The sequence below is a fragment of the Felis catus genome, chromosome D2, assembly GCF_018350175.1.
Source record: "Felis catus isolate Fca126 chromosome D2, F.catus_Fca126_mat1.0, whole genome shotgun sequence".
In the NCBI taxonomy this organism is placed as follows: Eukaryota; Metazoa; Chordata; class Mammalia; order Carnivora; family Felidae; genus Felis; species Felis catus.
In genome coordinates, this window is record NC_058378.1 from 5420741 (window position 1) to 5439184 (window position 18444).

General features: G+C 46.2%; 1 protein-coding gene and 1 long non-coding RNA gene across 7 annotated transcripts in view; one reads left to right on the forward strand and one right to left on the reverse strand.

Moving 5' to 3' along the window:
• Positions 1-18444, reverse strand: part of PRKG1 (protein kinase cGMP-dependent 1) — a 1254852-nt gene that overhangs the window by 321207 nt on the left and 915201 nt on the right. The gene's annotated exons all lie outside the window — the stretch shown is intronic.
• LOC123380977 lies at positions 12464-17520 on the forward strand. Its single transcript, XR_006587470.1, has 2 exons — positions 12464-12874; positions 16816-17520. It is a non-coding gene; the product is annotated as an uncharacterized LOC123380977 (long non-coding RNA).

An 18444-nucleotide genomic window follows, 5' to 3' on the forward strand; every position in this document is an offset into this window, starting at 1 on the left:
AGCCCACCATCCCTCATGAAATGGATGAAAAAACTGTAAGATATTTAGGAATAAACCTAACTGAAGAGGCAAAAGATCTATACTCTGAAAATTATAGAACACTTATGAAAGAAATTGAAAAGAACAGAAAGAAATGGAATAGAATTCCATGCTTATGGATGGGAAGAATATTGTTAAAATGTCTATACTACCCAAAGTAATATATACATTTGATGCAATCTCTATCTAAATACCACCAGCATAGTTCACAGAGCTAGAATAAATAATCCTTAAATTTGTATGGAACTACAAAAGAACCCGAATAGTCAAAGCAATCTTGAAAAAGAAAAGCAAAGCTAGAGGCATCATGATTCCAGATTTCAAGCTATATTATAAAGCTGTAATCATCAAGGCAATATGGTAGTGGCACAAAAGCAGACACATGGATCAGTGGAACAGAATAGAAAACCCAGAAAAGGAATCACAAATATATGGTCTTTGCCAAAGCAGGAAAAAATATCCAATGGAATAAAAAAAGTCTCTTCCACAAATAGTACTGGGAAAACTGGACTGCAACATGCAGAAGAATGACACTTGACCACTTTCTTACACCATACACAAAAATAAATTCCAAATGGATCCGAAACCTAAATTTGAAACAGGAAACCATCAAAATCCTAGAGGAGAACATAGGCAGTAACCTCTTTGACCTGGGTTGTAGCAACCTCTTACTAGAAACATCTCTAGAGGCAAGGGGAACAAAAGTAAACATGAATAATTGGGACCTCATCAAGATAAAAAGCTTCTGCACAGCAAAGGAAACAATCAACAAAACTTAAAGGCAGCCTATAGGATGGGAGAAGATATTTGCAAATGACATACCTGATAAAGGGTTAGTATCCACAATCTATAAAAAACTTATCAAGCTCAACATCCAGAAACAAATAATCCAGTTCAAAATTGGACAGAAGACATGAATAGACATTTTCCCAAAGAAGAGATACAGATGGCTAACAGACACTTGAAAAGATGCCCAACATCCACTCATCATCAGGGAAACGCAAATGAAAACCATGGTGAGATACCACCTCACACCTGTCAGGAAGGTTAAATTAACCACACAGGGGACAACAGATGTTGGTGAGGATATACAGAAAGAAGAACACTCTTGAACTGTTGGCAGGAGTGCAAACTGGTGCAGCCACTCTAGAAAAACAGTATGAGGTTCCTCAAAAAGTTAAAAATAGAATTACCCTCTGACACAGAAATTGCACTACTAGGTATTTACCCAAAGGATACAAAAATACGGATTCCAAGGGGCAAATTGCACCTCAATGTTTGTAGTAGTGCTATCAATAATAGCCTGGTTATGGAGAGAATCCAAATGTCCATAGATTGATGAATGGATAAAGAAGATGTAGGGTGTGTCTGTGTGTGTGTGTGTGTGTATTTGTGTATTACTCAACCATCAAAAAGAATGAAATCCTGTTATTTACAATGATGTGGGTGGAGCCAGTGTTTATTATGCTAAGTGAAATAAGTCAGTGAGAGAAAGACAAATAGCATATGATTTCACTCATATGTGGAATTTAAGAAACAAAACATGAACACACTGGAGAGGGAAAAGAGGGATAGACAGAGACAGAGAGAGAGACAGAGACAGAGGGGGGGGGGCAAACCATAGGAAACTCTTAAGGATAGAAAGCAAACTTATGGTTACCAGAGAGGAGGTGGGTGGGGATGGGCTAAATGGCTGATGGGCATTAAGAAAGGCATGTGTTGTGATGAGCACTGGGTGTCATGTGTGAGTGATGAATCATTAAATTCTACTCCCAAAACCAATTTTACCATACATGTTAACTATAATTTAAATAAAAACTTGAAACAAAACCCCAGCAAGGGTTGTCTGATTCATGGGATGAACCAATCAACGCTCAACCAAGTACTAATATGTAACCAGGATATTTATTAGGCATTTTTAGGCAGCTGTATAGGCTCACACACAAGATTTATCCTCTCTGATGGGTCTGCCCTAATACCTTATCCCTATTTCATCCCACTTTGAAAATAATGACAATACACCAGTAATAATATATTCCTATATATTATTATAGTCACGTAATCCTTCCCAGACTTCACAAAATCCCTCTGGAGTATATACAATTATTTGATTCCCATCTTGCTTGATGAAGACACTGACACGTCAGCACAACATGTAGCAGAACTTGGATCTCACCTCAAGAAGCACCCCTGCTACTGCTCTGTGATGTGAAGGGGAATGGCCCCAAAGCTATGAAACCCTCAGAGGACATCACACACTTGGGTGGATTCCCAGCGGGAAAGTAAGGTAAGCAAGAAAGAAGGCCAAGAGGTGAAAATGCCCCTATTTCTGACAATCATAAAACGTTTGAGCAGAAAGACATAATTGAGAATGCAGTTTCCAAGGACCCTGAAGACTATCATTGGGATGATAGTGATGCCCCCCCCCGGAACTTAAGTGTCTTTTCCACCCCTCTCTGAACCCCATTTCAGTTCAGATTCAAGATAAGCTCATTTAGAAGGATCCCTTGGACCTTGGGCAAAAGCAGGGAGAATTGAAGAGGGAGCATAAGGCAAGATGGCAAGCCATAAACACACAGCATCCCCCCCCCACCCCCCGGGTGGGCTATGTGTGATATTCCTCGGGCACTCCTGGCTGTTCAAAACAAATGGGCAACTGACGACTGCCAGTCTTAAGACTCCCATGTGAGGTTTCCTCCTCACTAGTCTAACGTGATCCCCTCCACATCCCTGGTCTAGCAGCTTCTGGCAGCAGGACCTCCACTTGGAGCCTGCCGAAACCAGTACCTGATTGAGTTAACCCAACCGGGAGCCATTTCCTAGGGAAGCTGGTGTAAAGCCTATACGTGTTGGAACGTCCCTTAGATCATGATGGATTTCTGTCTTTACTTTTCCCAGTCAATGTCCTCAATCACAGAATTGGGTAATTTTATAAAACTTTTCCAGTTTTTTCCCATGCGTTAAAGATGGCGGGTTTTGTGTGACTTTCTCTGCAAGGCAAGCCACAAGTGGGGCACAGCAAGCCCCCACCACCAGCCTCCTCAGGGTGTGGCACGGCATGCAAATATGCTGCCACCCATTTGTAGCCTAGGTTCTAATGGGAAAGGGGAAGGAGGGCCGGCCTCCCTTCTTCAAGAACCCTTAGCAGCTGGTTTGTGGTCATAGCGATTTTGTTCCAAGGACACCTCAGACCACTTTGACCCCTTGGGAACCTCTGACATATCCTGCATATGGGATGCAACCCAGGAGTTGTGGGGGGCCCCGGGGGGATTTCATGGTAATGGACCTTTTCTCTCTCTAGGGAGAGCCTGGGAGCTTCTCCAGTCCCCAAGGACTCTCCCTTGGGATGCTTTTTTTAACCCACTGGAAACAATTTGTCTTGCAAAATTTAGGAAAGGACTGATCTGTAACACTGCATGTTCTCAATAGAATCTAGCAGTTAGATCTCTTCTGCAGGAAACAGGGCAAATAGAGAGAGGTAACCCTTGGTCCAGGCCCTCATGGCTAACTCAGGACTCGGACCAAAGGCCTCTTACAGAATGTGTTTATCCAAATGTGTTTGGCTAGTAAACACCCTCCTAACATATTAGATGTCTAAATAGGCCTCCTCCAAGTTAACCCAGGTTACTGGAGAAAACACAGGTCATCCCTAATGGAGGGGACGCTGACTCACTCTCTCTGTTCTTCTGCCTAATAGATGTGAGGGCCTCTCCCACATTCATTTCCTGGGTTAATGGCTATAGTTGGAGCCAACTGGTTAGTCTACCCCAGAACGGGGACTTGAAGGAATATTCCCAAGCAGAGCAGCTGCCAAAGCTCCCTTCGTTTCAGGGAAACTCCCGGTCTTCTCTGGCCTGACACGGATTGCAAATTTTCACTTGTTGGTGGAAAGGAAAACAAACATGGCGTCCGCTCCTCTGTCTGAGCTGATGAGATTTAGAACTGGGAACTCTCTTCCTCCTCCTGTTTCTGCACTGCCTAGAGTGCGGCCTGCCTAACTGATTCTATACCATCCTCAGTGCCTCCCCTGGCACCACTGGCCCCTCCTTCCACCCTCGGTGTCGAGGAGCAAAGAGCACCCACTTTGGACCACCCACTTCAGATTTCCCCACGGAGGTCTCAGGTGAAAATTGACAGAGGGGAACACTGTTGTCTTCTAAGTGCATACGGGTAGAACATATGTTCTGTTTCAACTAATTTAAGTTTGTTGGTCTAAGACAGACCTCTCTATCAGCATTACATATGAAACTTATCCCACCCGTTTTGCTAAAAGTCAAATAAGCTCTTGAAATAAGTTTGTGTTCTTTCTATTGCAATTTGTTAGCAAAAAGACAACTTAAATGATAGTTAATTTAGTTGCAAAGGTTTCACGGGTGATTGTTAAGATAGCTTTCAGTCTTTGGTAACCTAAAACTTTAGTTTTGTTGGCATGATAATTGGGATTGAATTCATTGGACATCTAGGTCTTTTCCAAATAGGTTAAGATGCTAAAGCATTGATTATAAAACATGGTTTATCTGCTTTTTGAGTTCTTATTGCAGAGAAACTAAGGATATTTGGGTCTGATGGTAAACAGGCATTGTGCTTTGTAACTAACGTTCTGAGTTTTGTTTTAACAAACTTCCCAAGATTTAAATAGTAAATAAAGTCTTTTTGACCAATTAGACTTCTTTGGTATGGAAAGTTACTCTGAAAGCATTGTCAATTAATGGAAAACCTTATGCTTGGGTAAATGCTGTAACTACTCAAACATGTATGCAATTCGTGAAGTTTTAATGTTTTCTGGTATAAGGCCTTCACTTGGTATTCTGGTTATTTAAGTGTTATGTGCTACAAAAATAACTGAATTTCTTGTCAACTGCATTACAAGGAACTCCCATCGGATCTTTAATCATGTCCACTTTTGAGTCTTTTTGTCATAGTTTTGTAACTCATTTTCAAATATTGCTGGTTCTCTAATGTTTGCTCTTCCAGGTTAAGAAAACTTCCTCTTAAGATATGATATGGGATGTGAAGAAGTATTCCTCGGTCAACAAACCGAGGCATTTAACTTTTCTATCTAAACCCTCTGAAATTCACAAATTCTCAAGGAGTGTTGTTTCTTTCGAGGCAATCATACTTACTTGCCTAAGTTCAATGAGAATCTCCTTGTAAAAGGACACCAATGAAAACACTGGTCATTTTACCAAGGCTTTGACTGGAATGTCATATTTGGGAGTGGCATGCATAGACTCGGATATGACCCAACAGCTTTAAGGAATAAAGATTGACTTTTTCAAGCATGGAGCCAATAAATCTCCTTGGAAATGTTGGTCGGATACCTTGCTTACAGAGTTCCCAGCAGCCCAACCAGGTGAGTAAACAATGTCACTTCCTGGCAGGTGCAGGACCTCCGGACATGTTGGGGACCTCATGGAGAGGAATTCACTCAAATCTACAGGTACTGCCCGCATTGGCTTCTGGCTCGGAGAGGCTGAGAAGTCAGAACCCCCACCTTTGCTACATAAATAACCGCTTTCATTTCGCTTCTGTAAAACTGCTTACGCGCCCCACCCTAGTCGGCAAAGTTGCATCAGCCGCTTCGCAACCCGGGCTCCAAGTTGCATCAGCCGAAAGAAACTTCATTTCCCAAGCTTCCCCGGGACGAAATTACCCACAACCCCAACCACCACCGAGCAGAGAGCCTATCGCCAGCCTGTATGCAAATGTAACTCAAAATGGTATAAAAGACCTGTAACCCCGTTTATCGGGGCTCTCCCGCTTTCTAACACTGGGGAGCCCTGGTGCACCAGTAAAGACTCTCTGCCGACGTCGGAGTGCCGTGTGGTTCTTTGCGCCAACTCTCATTCCATAGGGCCTAGGAGCTTGGCTCCTAACAAGGCTACTAAATGTTCAATTTAGATTCCTTATAAAAAGTTCCAGCAAAGCAAATTTCAAACGTTCTATACCATCAGCCACCAATCTTGCTGAGCCTATGTAAATAATTTGGCCAGGTTTGTTAAAACTGGACTTGTTTTACAATTAGTCTTGATTTGGCTATCTCTGGTTAATGAGGGTTTTTAGAGAAAAAAATTATGTTTCAATAATGTACCTTTATGAATTTTTCTTAGTATTAACCTTATCTTGTCTTTTCGGGGGTCTCCCTGCCTGTTGCCTTAACCGGCATAACGTCCAAAAGACAGATGGTCCTTTCTACTCAAGGAGGCTCATATGTGCTATTTCCCCTGAACTTACTGTCTTTGCCTTTCATAACTCCCCTCTAACTTCCCCAACTGACCAGTGTTGACCCATAGGTAGGGACATCTCTAAGCCCCTATTCAGCAGAAAAAACTTACAGAAGAGGAGACCTTCCACCCTCGGCAACCTTAAAAACTTTAAGGGTCTAAGTTGAGGGAGGGGAATGATGACGGAATATCAGTCAAGCTGACAGGCCACAAACATCCTCTGCCCCCAACCCAGAGGGATGTGTGATATTCCTCAGGCACTCCAGGCTGCCCAAGAACAAAGAAAACGGGGAAAACAAATGGTTAACTGATAGGGATCATAGACCTGAATGACCTAGATTCTCCATCACCACTCCATAGTGATGGGGGAAACAAAGGTAGAAGGAAATGGAAGATAGACCTCAATTTCCTTATACCCTGCAGCCCAATGACAACCACTTGAGGCCACTGACTTGAGGTGGGCAGAGCAAATGTTTCTCCAAGAACTCCCTATTGTCTCAATGCTAATGCTTTGCTGGAGGGAAAACAACCTTAGCTTCAGGCCTCCAGGATCCTAGGAATCTTCTTTAGCATATGAAAATCTCACTAGAAACTTCCCCTGGACTTTACCTCCCCCAACTCCATTGTATATAACCAGTCTCTCCTCAAGGTCCCTGGGCAGCTCTTCCTGCCCACGGGTCCTGTCCCTAAGCTTTAATAAAATCACCTTTTTGCACCAAAGACGTCTTCAAGAATTCTTGGCTGTTGGCTCTGGACCCCACGAACTCCACTGTCACCCCAAAAAAACTCACCAGGAATTAGGCACTTAACTATTCGTGGATAGAGGCTGTCAGCATGTTGACCAGAGGTCTGTATTTTTTAGTTATTATAGAAAGGGAAATACTTTATTGTTTTTAAGAAACTGAATCAACTACAACAAAATTGAACAGTAAACAAACAGGCAGTTCACAGAGTCTTTGAATGCAGATGGGATGTACAAGTCTTGGATTCCATTTCTTAAGTCAGGCTGCAACAAAAGGATTCCAGGCTGACCAAGGACTGAGTTCTTATACTCCTGCCAAGATTTACAAACCAGGGCTCGTTTCAATATGCTCTGAGAGCATGTAATAGCCAAACCCTGCTGGCAACATTAAATCAGGTTAACCATTCAAAACAGGCCAACACTGGAAGAGTCAGATGCATGTTAATTTACTCTTATTTCATGGGTTTATTTAGTGCTGTTCCTCTCAAGAGCTCACAGTGCACAGAATGTGGCCACAATAAAATCATGTGAAATATACAACTGTCTCTGCTTACATCGGAAGGACTCTTTTATACTTATAAATGAAGTCCTACCAAGTGGCCCGGAAAATCTACAGAAGACATGATGACCATTTAGATCTAGCACTTAGCCAGTTCAGAGAGTACCTCTCTACTTCTGTAATTTTTTTAAAAAACCAAAATGTTTTTCAATTTGAGTCTGCAAAATTAAATTTTAAGAGAAGGCACTTCTGCTAACTGAACAACAAAATCATTCTTTCTGAATCTCTGTGAATCATTATGGAAATCTTCCCACAAATTTCTTACATTCCCTCTTCGGATTCTATCAGCACCCCCAGAGAAAGCCCCAAAACGAAATGAAAGCTTTTGTCTAAAAAGTGTGTCACAATTCAAATAAAATGGGTTGTTTCTAATGTCAATGTCATGAGCTTCTATACTTGGAATGAGAGAGCACTTCCCATGTATTTACAAGGTCTTTTAAGAATTTGAAATTCTTTTAACCGTTTCCTTTTATTCGACCTACGTGTCTATTAACTGAAGCAAAAACTATTTCTAGCATGATAATAATTACACTGGGGTTTTTAAAAAACAAAAGAAACCCAGCTGTAATTCTAGCTTTAATGTTTTTTCTTTTCTTTTCCTCCCAGATCAAACATGTAAGATGAGAGATTTCCCCGAGTCCTGCTGGCCCACTCCTTGAATGCGGTACTTTGCCCACAACAGATCTATCCCCATATCTGGCTACAGATCCCTTATCCCTCACGGAAAACTTGACATTGTCACTTGCTTTCAGAAAACAAAATGATCAAGCATAACCTTGTTTATCAGCATCTTTGTACCTCTAACCTCATCCTTTCGTGGTGCAACTATATATTAAAGAAATATTATTGGTACTGGAATTCATAAACACATGGCTGTTCCTGGCCTCAAGGAGGTCATTATCAACAGTGGAAAAAAGTTAAATGAAATTAAGGATTCATAACACATCATTATACATGGTATGACAGAGGTCTGGGCCAGTTGTTAAGACAGCACAGGAAACAAGGCTGCTAACCCCCAATCTACACAAAGTGGGGCAGGAGGGACCAGGTTTGTAAGATTCTGCGCAGGTCAAATAAATAAAATTTAAGTTTAGGGGTGGAAAGAACAAAGGAAGACTCAGTTTCAGGCTAGGGCTGAATATCTCCATGCAGTAAAATGGAAATAGGAAGAGGAGGAGGGAGCTGAGGAGTTCCAGTCTTGAAGAGGTTGAGTTAGAAGTAAGCGGAATGTCAAGTAAGCGATTAAATACACGGAGCTATTTCTATTTGTCTATTTATCCATTTATGTATTTATTTATTTTAGTCATCTCTAACCCCAACATGGGACTCAAACTCATGGCTCTGAGATCAAGAGTCGCCCATTCTTCCAACTGAGCCAGCCAAGGGCCACCATTTTTAGTAAAAATAAATGGACGAGTGACATCGATTTGGGGCACATTTACATAGGCATGTTATGTCACAAGGTCACAAAACTACTTCAGGAAAGCTTAGTGAGTACTTGGCTGTGCTGAGTCCTCAGGCTGAGGGGAAGCCTGGAGGACTCTGATCTTACAAGGAAGAAACAAGTCACAGCCAGTAACACTGCAAAGAACTCCGAGGCAAATGTGGGGGCACACAACTCAAGGCAAAGGTTTCAAGGAAGCAGAGACTGGGTGTCTCAGATTCCCCAGAAAGGACACATAAGATGAGGAATAAAAAGTGACAATTGGATTAATAACTCAAAAGTATTTCCTGACTGAGGGGTATGTAAGCTTCAACTAGTACGAACAAACATGGGATTGTGTGAAATGATAAGTCAAGTACGCTACTGTTCATTGATCATCGTGATCTTTGAATCTACTATAGCTCAAGCTTTCCAATCACTGAACTCCAACGGGAGGAGCTGGGTAAATATTTACTAAGTTTACATGTTAAAAGGTTTACACTACATCCCCCCCCCCCTACACACACACAGTTTCTGGTCTTTGCTTACTTAACCTGTAAGAGGCACCTGCCTCCAGAATAACCTTGTTCGGTAGTCAACAGAACCACAGTTTATATTAAGTTTCTCTTCTGTATGCAAATAAGGTACACAAAGTACCTAAATAACCATGCATAAATCAAGCTAAATGACACTTAGGTCCAAACAATTCAAAGGTTTACCAATTCTCTAAGGGTTAGAACCTGAAACACCCACTCCCAGGGGTATAGAGACCCTTCCCAGCCAACACTCAAGGCGAGTAAGACAACCCAAGCAAAGACTTCCTAATTCACTAATTAGGACTCCATTCACTCCTCCACAGCCAACCTACACAACGGATGTGAGGAGGTAGGTTTGGAGCAGTGGGGGAAGAAGTTTGGATGGGGGTCGGAGGACAACAACATCCAATTCCCATGGCCAGGACCATCCTACTTAGCCTGGGGGTGGATAAAAAGATTCTTCTAAGCCCTTAAGACATAGCCTTGCTCCAAACCCCATCATTCATTTTTTCTTCTGCTCTGGCTGATTATCTTGACACTTGATACACGATTAAAATCCATGCAATAAAAAACTGCTGAACTTTTCACTCGATTTCTCTCCAAGAAAATCCATCACTCACATCACTAACTGTGAGCTCTACCTGTGGGAACACAGTCTAATAATACTGAAGCAATCAGGGATGCTCCTTATAGTTTATTCTCCTCACCACCAATTGGCAAAGCTCATTTTTCTGCACTCCAGAGGTCACACGCAAGAGGGAGGAGCAAAAGGGTCAAACCCTCACTGAAGCAATGCGATCATGGAAACGGAAGTCACATGGAGCCCCTGTCAGCCTTGGTCCTCGAGGGACCACACAGAGCAGAGCCCCTATACTGTCTACACCGAACATGCAGCAAGAGTGAGCAACGAAGGGAAGTTGTTGATATTTGGGGCTTGTTACTATAGCATAATTTAATCTATCTTAACTAATACCAGGTGACTGGAATTAGCTATTTCACGAATGTCCAGTGGTTAGTAACTCTCAATAGAGTTCCAAAATGTGAAATCAACAAGATAAAGAAGGATTCCCCGGAGAGAATTTCCAACCATCAAACTAGAAGGCGTTTAGACTTGTTCCTTTAACCCATATATTAATTTCACATACGCTGCACTTTAGTTGACACACCTAAAATATAATAAACGTAATCTGAAATCGCTCAGTGCTATTGTGTGTGTGTGTGTGCGCCCGCACATGCACGTATTTTCTCTTCTCCAGTGTTCACCCTTTCTCCTCGGATTTGTTGTTCTGATCTTGGAACTGAAAGACCCCTGCTTAGCTTAATAACACACCCCCACCCTATCTTCAGTTCCGTAACGCCTCACTTGCAGGGCTTGCACTTCCACCAGTTGACAAACAGGATATCTGCAGTTAGACATCCGTACCCTGGGAGAGCTGTACCCCCCACCTTTCCCTACGCAAGACAGGAACAGGTTTTCACATAAATAACGATGACCGCTTTCATCTCGCTTCTGTAAACCTGCTTGCGCTCCCAAACCGGAGGTCCCCTGCCGCTTCGCACCCGGGCTCCAAGTTGCATCTGCCGAGAGAAACTCCATTTCCCAAGCTTTCCCAGGACGAAATTACCCCCAACCCTAACCACCACCGAGCAGAGAGCCTACCACCAGCCTGTATGCAAATGTAACTCAAAATGGTATAAAAGACCTGTAACCCCGTATATCGGGGCTCTCCCGCTTTCCAACACTGGGGAGCCCTGGTGCACCAGTAAAGACTCTCTGCCGACGTCGGAGTGCCGTGTGGTTCTTTGCGCCAACTCTCATTCCATAGGGCTTAGGAGCTTGGCTCCTAACATTTGGTGCGTTGGCCGGGAAACCGAGGGAAGGCAAGAGAACCTCGGCCCCGTCGGTGGATGACTCTCCGGCCCGGGCCACTGACGGACTGACTGAAGACAGACTTCTGTGCCTTTGTCTACACACAGGTATTGTGTTCTATGTTTTGTCTCTGAACTGTGAATTCTGAGGCCGGCCGGCCACCTCAGTAGGAGTGTTGAAGGAGGACAGACGTGTCCTGAACCTTCACACCCCAGCCCCGAGGGACGCCTCGGTGGTGTTTGTAGGGGAGAACTGACAAGTTCGTCAGACTCCCCAAATCCGTAGGCAGGCCTCCCCTGCCATCTGAATCTGAATACCTGGCCGCGGCTCCTTGGTTGTTGTCTAGTCTATGTTGTCTGGTCTGTATCGACATTGTAGTCATATTCGTGTGTGTGTGTGTAAGTGTGCGTGTGTGGACGCGTGGACAGGACGACACAGCCATGGGACAGACACTGACTACTCCTCTATCTTTGACTCTGACTAATTTCTCGGACGTCCAGGCAAGAGCTCGCAATCTATCCGTTGAGGTTCGAAAAGGTCGATGGCGAACTTTTTGTTCATCGGAGTGGCCCACCCTATCTGTAGGGTGGCCCCGGGACGGGACTTTTGACCTCTTTGTTATATTACAGGTTAAGACAAAGGTAATGGATCCTGGACCACAAGGTCATCCAGATCAAGTGGCCTATATCCTCACCTGGGAGGATCTCATCCGGAATCCTCCGGCATGGGTGAAACCCTTCCTTCCTTCCTGCCCCACTTCTCAGTCTACCCTCCTTCCCCTGAAAACCTCCAAAAACCGAGCCTCAACCCAAACTCCAGATCCGCCCAAACCGGTTTTTCCCGATGAGTCCCAAAGGGACTCCCTCCTCCTAGACGCTTTGTCTTCGCCGCCCCACGCCCCCGAAGAGACTTCACCGCCCCACAACCCCCTCTTACTACCTCCACCCTATAATTCACCCCTGGCCCCCGTCTCCGTCCTGTCCCCGGTGCCCCCTACTTCCCCTCCTGCCTCCAGTTCCTCCTCCCCCTCCCCAACTTCTTCCCCCGCCTGTACGTCAGCCCCATCCTCTACTCCAGCCCCACCCGATCTAACTCCCCAGACCCCACCTCAGACCCCCCGCCTCCGTCTCCGGCGATCGGACGACCCGAACGGCCCTCCCACTTGGCAATCTTCCCTGTTTCCTCTCCGGACAGTCAACCGGACTATCCAGTATTGGCCATTTTCTGCATCTGATCTTTACAATTGGAAAACTCATAACCCTTCCTTTTCCCAAGAACCCCAGGCCCTAACCTCACTGATAGAATCTATCCTCCTCACACACCAGCCCACCTGGGACGACTGCCAGCAGCTCCTACAGGTCCTTTTGACTACAGAGGAAAGGCAACAAGTTCTCCTGGAGGCTTTCCAACCCAGCTCCCCAACGAAATAGATGAGGGGTTTCCCCTCACCCGCCCGGACTGGGACTATGAAACGGCTCCAGGTAGGGAGAGTCTCCGAATCTATCGCCAGGCTCTGTTGGCGGGTCTCAAGGGGGCAGGGAAACGGCCCACCAATTTGGCCAAGGTAAGGACCATAATCCAAGGAAAAGAGGAGAGCCCCGCAGCCTTTATGGAACGGCTTCTAGAGGGGTTTCGGATGTATACTCCATTTAACCCCGAGGCTCCAGAACATAAGGCTACCGTGGCCATGTCATTCATAGATCAGGCAGCGTCTGATAAAAGGAAAGCTCCAACGGCTAGATGGGATTCAAACCTATGGGTTGCAGGAACTAGTTAGGGAGGCAGAAAAGGTATATAACAAAAGGGAGACCCCAGAAGAAAAGGAGGCTAGGCTAGCAAAAGAGCAGGAAGCACAGGAGGAACGAAGAGATCGAAAGAGAGATAAACATCTAACAAAAATCCTGGCAGCTGTAGTGACAGAAAATAGAACAGGAAAGTCAGGGGAAACGAAGAGGCGGCCCAAAATAGAAAAAGACCAATGTGCCTATTGCAAAGAGCGCGGGCACTGAATCAAAGACTGCCCTAAGCGCCTTAGAGACTCAAAGAAATCTACCCCCATACTCACCTTGGGCGAAGAGAGAGAGTAGGGGCGTCAGGGCTCTGGAGCCCCCCCCGAGCCCCGGCTAACTTTATCTGTAGGGGGGCATCCCACCACCTTCCTGGTGGACACAGGAGCTCAGCACTCGGTCCTAACCAAGGCAAACGGGCCTCTGTCCTCTCGTACCTCTTGGGTTCAAGGAGCGACAGGAAGAAAAATTCACAAATGGACTAACTACCGTACGGTTGATTTAGGGCAAGGGACAGCGACACACTCTTTTCTGGTAGTACCCGAATGCCCATACCCCCTTTTAGGACGAGACCTCCTAACCAAGCTTGGAGTTCAGATCCATTTCTCCAAAGCGGGGGCCCAAGTGCTAAACCGGGATGGCCAGCCTATCCAAGTCTTAACTGTGTCCTTACAAGACGAACACAGACTTTTTGAAACCCCGGTCACCACTAACCTCCTCGAAGCCTGGCTGCAGGACTTTCCCCAGGCCTGGGCAGAAACGGGAGGGCTTGGTCGAGCCAAATGCCAGGCCCCAATCATAATTGACCTAAAGCCCACGGCAATGCCTGTATCTATCAGGCAGTATCCCATGAGCAAGGAGGCTCATATGGGCATTCAGCCACACATTACCAGATTTCTAGAGCTTGGGGTCCTGCGACCTTGCCGCTCACCTTGGAATACCCCTCTCTTACCAGTGAAAAAACCTGGTACTCGAGACTACAGGCCTGTCCAAGACTTAAGGGAGGTCAACAAAAGGACTATGGATATCCATCCTACGGTCCCCAATCCCTATAACTTGCTCAGCACCCTGAGCCCAGACCGTACCTGGTACACAGTACTGGACCTAAAAGATGCATTCTTTTGTTTACCCTTGGCCCCCCAGAGCCAAGAACTGTTTGCTTTCGAATGGAGGGACCCTAAAAGAGGAATCTCAGGCCAATTAACCTGGACCCGCTTACCCCAAGGGTTCAAAAACTCCCCCACTCTCTTTGATGAGGCTCTTCACAGGGACCTAACTGACTTCCGGACTCAACATCCAGAAGTAACACTACTCCAATATGTGGATGACCTTCTTCTGGCCGCCCCCACAAAAGAAGCCTGCATACTAGGTACCAGACATCTGCTCCGGGAATTAGGAGAAAAAGGATACCGGGCATCCGCCAAGAAGGCCCAGATTTGCCAAACCAAGGTAACCTACCTGGGGTACATACTGAGTGAGGGGAAAAGATGGCTCACCCCTGGGCGAATAGAAACTGTGGCTCGCATTCCGCCGCCCCAGAACCCCAGAGAGGTACGTGAATTCCTGGGAACTGCTGGGTTCTGTCGCTTATGGATACCTGGGTTCGCTGAGCTAGCCGCCCCCCTCTATGCCCTCACGAAAGAGAGTGCACCCTTCACCTGGCAGGAAAAACATCAGTCAGCCTTTGAGGCCCTAAAAGAGGCCCTCCTCTCCGCCCCGGCTCTCGGGTTGCCAGACACCTCCAAGCCCTTTACCCTTTTCATAGACGAGAAACAAGGAATTGCCAAAGGAGTTCTAACCCAAAAATTAGGGCCCTGGAAGAGGCCAGTAGCATACCTGTCCAAAAAGTTGGACCCTGTGGCAGCGGGGTGGCCCCCATGTCTTCGTATCATGGCAGCCACTGCTATGCTGGTCAAGGACTCTGCCAAATTAACCCTTGGACAGCCACTAACTGTTATCACCCCGCATGCTTTAGAGGCCGTAGTGCGGCAGCCACCGGACCGATGGATAACCAACGCACGCCTAACTCACTACCAGGCCCTCCTACTGGACACAGACCGCGTCCAATTTGGACCTCCGGTTACCTTGAACCCTGCCACGTTGCTACCGGCACCGGAAGACCAACAGAGCGCACACGATTGCCGGCAAGTACTGGCTGAGACCCATGGGACACGGGAAGATCTTAAAGATCAAGAGCTCCCAGATGCGGATCACTCTTGGTATACGGACGGGAGCAGTTACATCGACTCAGGTACCCGGAGGGCGGGAGCAGCGGTAGTAGATGGCCACCACATCATATGGGCACAATCACTACCTCCTGGCACGTCTGCCCAAAAGGCTGAGCTGATAGCGCTCACCAAGGCCCTAGAGCTATCCGAAGGGAAAAAGGCTAACATATACACAGATAGCCGATATGCCTTTGCAACGGCTCATACACATGGGAGTATTTATGAAAGAAGGGGCCTACTAACCTCAGAAGGAAAAGAAATTAAAAACAAAGCTGAAATCATTGCATTATTAAAGGCCCTTTTTCTTCCTCGAAGAGTAGCCATAATTCATTGCCCCGGGCATCAGAAAGGACAAGGCCCAATTGCAACAGGAAATAGACAGGCAGACCAAGTAGCCAGGCAAGTCGCTGTGGCAGAAACGTTGACCTTGACCACAAAACTTGAAGAAACCGATCTTACGACCAACAAATATGCTTACACCCCAGATGACCAGGAAGAGGCAAAGGCCATAGGGGCTGTACTGAATCAGGACACTAAAGACTGGGAAAAAGAAGGAAAGATAGTCCTTCCCCGAAAGGAAGCCCTGGCAATGATCCAACAAATGCACGCCTGGACACATTTAAGTAATCAGAAGCTGAAGTCACTGATTGAAAAAAACTGACTTCTTAATCCCTAAGGCAGGCACCCTCATAGAACAGGTGACCTCCGCCTGTAAGGTCTGTCAACAGGTAAACGCTGGGGCTACCCGAGTGCCAGAAGGAAAACGGACTCGTGGTAACCGCCCAGGAGTCTATTGGGAAATAGACTTTACTGAAGTAAAGCCTCACTATGCGGGGTATAAGTACTTATTAGTGTTTGTAGACACCTTTTCAGGATGGGTAGAAGCCTACCCCACCCGACAAGAAACGGCACACGTGGTAGCCAAGAAGATTTTAGAAGAAATCTTCCCCAGATTTGGACTTCCCAAGGTAATCGGGTCAGATAACGGGCCGGCCTTCGTTTCCCAGGTAAGTCAGGGGCTCGCCAGGACACTGGGGATTAATTGGAAATTACACTGTGCATATAGGCCCCAGAGCTCAGGACAGGTAGAAAGAATGAATAGAACAATAAAAGAGACCCTTACTAAATTGACCTTAGAGACTGGCTTAAAAGATTGGAGACGCCTCCTATCTCTGGCCTTGTTAAGAGCCAGAAATACACCCAACCGTTTCGGGCTCACCCCATATGAAATCCTTTATGGGGGACCCCCCCTTTTTGTCAACCTTGCTCAATTCCTTCTCCCCCTCCGATCCTAAGACTGATTTACAAGCCCGACTAAAAGGGCTGCAAGCGGTGCAGGCCCAAATCTGGACACCCCTGGCCGAACTGTATCGGCCAGGACATCCACAAACTAGCCACCCATTTCAGGTAGGAGACTCCGTGTAAGTCCGGCGGCACCGCTCTCAAGGATTGGAGCCTCGTTGGAAGGGACCTTACATCGTCCTGCTGACCACGCCCACCGCCATAAAGGTTGACGGGATTGCCGCCTGGATTCACGCATCGCACGCCAAAGCAGCCCCAAAAACCCCTGGACCAGAAACTCCCAAAACCTGGAAGCTCCACCGTTCGGAGAACCCTCTTAAGATAAGACTCTCCCGTGTCTGACTGCTAATCCACCCTGTCCCTGCACGAACCCAAAATGAAACCCCCAGCAGGAATGGTCTTTCTGTGGGTCCTCACAAGCTTGGGGGCGGGAATTGGAGCTAAAATTGTCAAAGAGGGGAACCCACATCAGGTTTACACCTTGACTTGGCAAATCTACTCCCAGAGTGGGGAAGTTGTCTGGGAGGTCCAAGGTAACCATGCGCTTAACACTTGGTGGCCCCCACTTACCCCTGATTTTTGCCAGCTGGCAGCTGGACTAGACACTTGGGATATCCCCCTGGTTTACCACTTTAGTCTCCTCCCTCATGGGCCCCTTAATACTCCTACTATTAATACTGGTGTTCGGACCCTGCATCCTTAACCGCTTGGTACAGTTCATAAGAGAAAGACTCTCTGTCATCCAGGCCTTGGTTCTAACCCAACAGTACCACCAACTAAGACAATTTGATGCAGAAAGGCCAGATACAATCGAATGAAAGGTTTCATTCGACGCCAAAAGAAAATGGGGGAATGAAAGACCCCTGCTTAGCTTAATAACACACCCCCACCCTATCTTCAGTTCCGTAACGCCTCACTTGCAGGGCTTGCACTTCCACCAGTTGACAAACAGGATATCTGCAGTTAGACATCCGTACCCTGGGAGAGCTGTACCCCCCACCTTTCCCTACGCAAGACAGGAACAGGTTTTCACATAAATAACGATGACCGCTTTCATCTCGCTTCTGTAAACCTGCTTGCGCTCCCAAACCGGAGGTCCCCTGCCGCTTCGCACCCGGGCTCCAAGTTGCATCTGCCGAGAGAAACTCCATTTCCCAAGCTTTCCCAGGACGAAATTACCCCCAACCCTAACCACCACCGAGCAGAGAGCCTACCACCAGCCTGTATGCAAATGTAACTCAAAATGGTATAAAAGACCTGTAACCCCGTATATCGGGGCTCTCCCGCTTTCCAACACTGGGGAGCCCTGGTGCACCAGTAAAGACTCTCTGCCGACGTCGGAGTGCCGTGTGGTTCTTTGCGCCAACTCTCATTCCATAGGGCTTAGGAGCTTGGCTCCTAACAGAACTGGACTTGAATCTGGAACTGCCTTTGAATCTTATCGGCAAAGCTTTTCTTTCTAGTTGGGTTTTTATATGCTTCTATTGCTGTTCCCCAGCAAAATACATTTCTTGCTAGGCCCCTTGGCTGTTTAACTTGTGTGGATGTGTATACGTAAGTATTCTCACTCAAAAGTAAGAAAAGTTTGTAACGCTTTCTAAAAGAAACCCAAGTGATGCTCTTGAGCTATTTTTGAAGATGACACCACGACAAAGTATAACCTGTGTCTGTGTCCTGTCCCTGCTATAATTCCTGTTCAGAAATTGGGGTTCTGCCCAATCTCCTCTTTCCTGC